The 5,017-nt window shown below is 35.1% G+C and overlaps 1 long non-coding RNA gene across 1 annotated transcript in view; it reads left to right on the forward strand.

Annotated features, from left to right (window-relative positions):
- Positions 1 to 4,762, forward strand: part of LOC103744281 — a 71,934-nt gene extending 67,172 nt beyond the window's left edge. Inside the window, exons 3-4 of the long non-coding RNA XR_607697.2 lie at positions 523 to 637; positions 4,624 to 4,762. This is a non-coding gene — a long non-coding RNA (uncharacterized LOC103744281). The remainder of the gene's footprint in view (positions 1 to 522; positions 638 to 4,623) is intronic.
- Positions 4,763 to 5,017: the final 255 nt, after the last annotated feature.

Consider the following 5,017-nt stretch of genomic DNA (forward strand, 5'->3'; position numbering starts at 1 on the left):
GTAGGGAAAAACATGAGATGAGTTTTAGAATAAACTGTTCACAAAAGGTAAACAATTTGAGAGATAAGTCCTGTCTGTAACACAAATGTTACAGAGTTGAAACAATGTACTATGACATCATTGAAATCAATTATTCAGAATTTTTATGGTTTGGATGTGTCCTAAATTATCAGCTTGAAAACTTAGTTTCCTACAAAACTGTGTTGCAAAACATGAGATGAGTTTTAGAATAAACTGTTCACAAAAGGTAAACAATTTGAGAGATAAGTCCTGTCTGTAACACAAATGTTACAGAGTTGAAACAATGTACTATGACATCATTGAAATCAATTATTCAGAATTTTTATGGTTTGGATGTGTCCTAAATTATCAGCTTGAAAACTTAGTTTCCTACAAAACTGTGTTGCGTTCTGGGCTTTGGGGAGGCATTTGATCATGGAGGCATTTGATCATGAAGACTCTTTTCTCTTCAGTGGGCTGATGTGCTAGAAAAAACTTACGGGAGTGATTTCTGTTTTCCAGTCCTTTACTATGTGAGAAACAGTATTCGAGGTACTATGTTAGAAACCTTTCCTGGACCCTGAACAACACGAAACCCATCTGCACACCGAGCTGGGGCTTCACTGCTTTCAGAACTGTGAGTAAATAAATTTTACTCTACTCAAATTACCCAGCCTGTGTCACAAATTCATCAGCAGAAATCAATAGGATGGAGCAGATAGGTTGACGTAGCTTAGAAACTTCATAAATAAGTGAGAGATAACTGTTACTCTTTATTGTTGGTACTTGTCAAATTGAGTATTTGTGGTATAAGTTTTACATTATGATGTATTCAGTGTCTTAGGCAACTCAGGCTACATAACATAGTGTGGATGGGTAGTCTGGAGCAAAATTTTCGAAGTTCTAGAGCCTGCAGTGTCCGAGATTAAGCTTCATTCATTTATAAATGTCATGTGTGTTATTAAATAAATTTCCTTTTGCTCCAGAATTGTAAATTAAATGTTATTGCAAGCATATAGATAGGGAAAAAGCATAGTATTGATATAATTTTGTGCTATCACAATTTTCAGGTATCCACTGGCAATCTTGGCCATATTCTTACAGGAAAGGGAAAAATTGCTATACACGTGACTTTAAAAAAATCATCTTTTTAGAATATATTATTTATTTTATAGGAAGCTTCAGTAAGGAAATAATAAAAATATGGACTACATCTTATAGTCATAAATGTACTTAATAGCCATGATTGTGAAAACAAAGAAACAATTCAACCACAACAAAACCACAGATATTAACATGATTTTAACTACTGAAAATCTGATATCCAAAGAATGCATAATTATGTGTTTCTTTTTAAAATTTTCCATATGTATATACATGTGTGTGCAGAGAGACAATGAGGACTGGAAAGACAAAATTAATGGTGGTTAAACTTGATACTTTCATATAGTATTATAAAACATATTTCTAACATTCAAATGTCTACCTTTTACTTTCTATACTTTAGAAAGCTTAGTGTTCCTAACTAATCCACTTTATGTGACCTAGGTAAGAACCATTCCAAATATAATAGCAATATTACAAAAGGAAAGTTAAATAATAAATAATTAATCTAAAAAAACACCCAAAGGTTCATTTCTTGTCCTATAATAGACATCTCAAGGTAATTGGATGGTCTACTGAGTCTCTAAATTAGAGCACATTTGGATGCTTCTGACAGTGTTCAGATTTTGTTTTCATCCTCTGAGATACTGAGATTCACTAGGGAAACCTAACATTCCAAATGTGTTAGGAAATACATAATGTGTCAACACATTGTGACATGGGAGTGATACTAGTAAAAGCTGTTTTGGGCTATTAATAACACAAAACAGTTCAGTCTAATAGCAGAAAAAATAGGAGTAAATTCCTGGTTTTTCTTTCTCCTTCGCTCCTTCCTGTTCTCCTCCATGTTTTCTTCCTTTTCCTCCTTTCCCATCTATTTCCCTTCCTCTTTATCTGCCTCGTGCCTTCCTTAATTTCCATTAGCATCTGTCACATTATTATTTTGTCACAGGTAAATGATTTATATATTTAAAGATATGATGCTTTGTGAAGAAGATTTTCTTTCAAAGTGGTTATTTTCAAAACATAGAGAATCATTCATCTGTAAATTATCTTTTTATTTAACAACTTCATTGTTTCTTTCTCCTTTGAACCATTCTTTTAAGATAAATTTTATTGAGCTTTTAAAATTTCATACAACATTTCCAACTCAAATCCAGACCCTTTCCCGCATTCATGCCTCCCCCTATACCCCCACCAAACCCTATGCACTCTGCCATACATTCTGAGTCCTATTCATTCAGGTGTTTGTACCCAAATGTCCGTCAGTGTAAATGCATCCACTGGAGTTATTGAGCCCATCCAGTGGTCGTATGTAAGTCATACTTCACCTCACCCAGCAACAATCAGTTCTCAATCTAGTGCTGGCCTGCCACTTATTTCTCGCCTCCCCTTTGGGCCCTTGTTTAATTGGGCTGATATACCATTTAATCATAAATGAAAGAATATCTTATAAATTTCAGAAATAGGTAACACATTGGATCTTCAAATTTGTTGATCAGTTTTTGATTTCTGAATCTGTTTGAGAAAGAAGAGAATAAAAGAGATAAGTGAATTTGACATTATTTTTATGTGGTCAAAGTGGAAAAATGAACATAGGTACCATAGATATGAAGAGTCAATAGGCATTTTTTCACTTATAAGTGATATCAATATGTAGCCTCTTATTATAGCTTCAGTGCCATTACTTGGATGCACAAGTCACACAAGAGCTGTGCTTAATGTTTATTAGCTTCATTATATTAGGTATTATTAGTTACTTTATTGCTTAAGTCTAAAGCACCCTAAATTATGGACAAATGATTTTTCTTAGAAGCATCAATGATATTATCCCTGTTATGAATAGGGCATTGAAGTCTTAATCTTAGCTCAAACATTGACTTTCTTTCATTTATCAACATGCATTTTGGAGAAATGACATTGAAACCTTTCTGGATGTATACTGATTATTGCAGCTTCTACACTATATGTGGCTAATGTGATGTATGACAAGGTGCCCCAGTGATAGTGATAATCGTGATAACAAGTAGATGAAAACTCCTTCATGGTTGTCACCTTAATTTAGAGAGAAAGGAAAATTCTGGGGATATTTTTCCCCTTCGGCAGCTTGTTTTTCATTTGGTTTGCACTCTCATTACTATTATAAATTGAAATTAATTTATTTCCTCAATCACATCTTTAATATGCTAACATATGTCAAATGTGTCCAATTGCATTGAACAATTTGAATACATTCTATTTTCATCTTATTGACTATATTGATCTCATTCTACTCTTGAAACAACACAGCCAAAAATATGCTATCCATTTCAGCAAATGAAACCTCTGGGTGAAGGTTAATTACAAGGTTTCTAAATGAAACAACTGAAAAGAGACAATGATCAATTGAAAACAGTCCCAACTGAGTGTGTGCATTTTCCTTACACCATGAGGGTGGAATTACAAGCCGCAGATGCCAGTTCCCAGTCACCCTTTCCAGATGGGGGTGCATTTACTCCCACTGTTTAAAGCAACTTGGATTTTAAACTTGCTTTTACTATCTTTGTATCCTGAGGGCTGTATTTGCAGTAGGGATCTAATCCCTTAGTTGTGGAGATGGGTTCAGATGGGTTCAGTTTATCAGTCTAAACAGAATATTATTTCTTTGGGCTCATCTAATACATATTTAAGTTCCATATAGTAAGAAAAATAAATCATTGTCATCCTTTAAGTTAAGAATGCAGTCTCTCTCTCTCTCTCTCTCTCTCTCTCTCTCTCTCTCTCTCACACACACACACACAGGTTTGTGCACTGTAGAGGGAGTTGAGAGAAGCAAGCTGGCACTTTTTCAGGGAGGTCTAGCTATTTGCTATTCCACAGTTGATTCAGGAGTCTGCGGTGGCAGCTGGTAGTGCTTCTCTGATGGCCACGCTTCCAGGAAACAGCAGAGCTAAAGCGTAACCTAAACCAATAAATTCAATCCTATTAACACATTACTGTCCTTCCTCATTTTCCCCATTCCTTTCCACAAAGCATCTGTCTTTCTGGTCTCCATTTTACATGTTGAAAGTCACTTCTAAAGTTCATACCTTCCTGGGTATTTTTCTATTCTCTATTTTAAAATGTGTTGCTCACACAATCATCTGAAAACGTCTCGGATACATATTGTCTACCATTTAGTTTTGGTGACCCTTCCTTACTATGGGGGATGTGGTTCAAGACCTCCTGTAGAAGACTGAAACTGCAGATAGTGCTAAGCTCTAACTATACTATTTTCCCTTTTCTATACATGCATATCTAGTCTAAAGTTTCTTTCACAAAAATTAGGCACAGTAAGAGACTAACAATGTGAATAATAAAAAGATTATAACTGCATACTCTAACAAAAGTTGTGTGAATGCTGTTTCTCTCAAATATTTTATTGTGCTATTTTTGCCCTTAATTTTGTGCTAGGTGGTAAAATGCCTGTATGATGAAATGAAGGCCACTAGGTGTACATACCACCTTTAACATGTCCAATCTCATCTGTTGCCCATCCAGGTACAAACCAAGTCTGACTCTGCTTAGCTTCCAGCAACTGTGAAGGACATTGGCATTATAATACAGCATTCCGGGACCACATGAAATGTTGCCTGTACATAAGCACTGTGAATCTACAACAGCCTAAGAGATCTACTAGAAGAACCTATATATATATATATAGTGTTTACACTGGGCAGAGACTTAATTCATCTGCCGGGTAAGATTCAGAGTGTGCGATATCACCACACTACTCAACACAACATACAGTTGAAAACTTATGTAGGTGATTATTTCTGAAGTTTTCCTTTATGTATTTTCAAACCATGGTTGACTATGTTTAGCTGGAACCTCAGAAAATGAAGGAGAGAGTAATTTGAATTGTCTGTTGAGAATTTGTAGCTTACCTACTGGG

The sequence above is a fragment of the Nannospalax galili genome, unplaced genomic scaffold, assembly GCF_000622305.1.
Source record: "Nannospalax galili isolate Female #2095 unplaced genomic scaffold, S.galili_v1.0 scaffold600, whole genome shotgun sequence".
In the NCBI taxonomy this organism is placed as follows: domain Eukaryota; kingdom Metazoa; phylum Chordata; class Mammalia; order Rodentia; family Spalacidae; genus Nannospalax; species Nannospalax galili.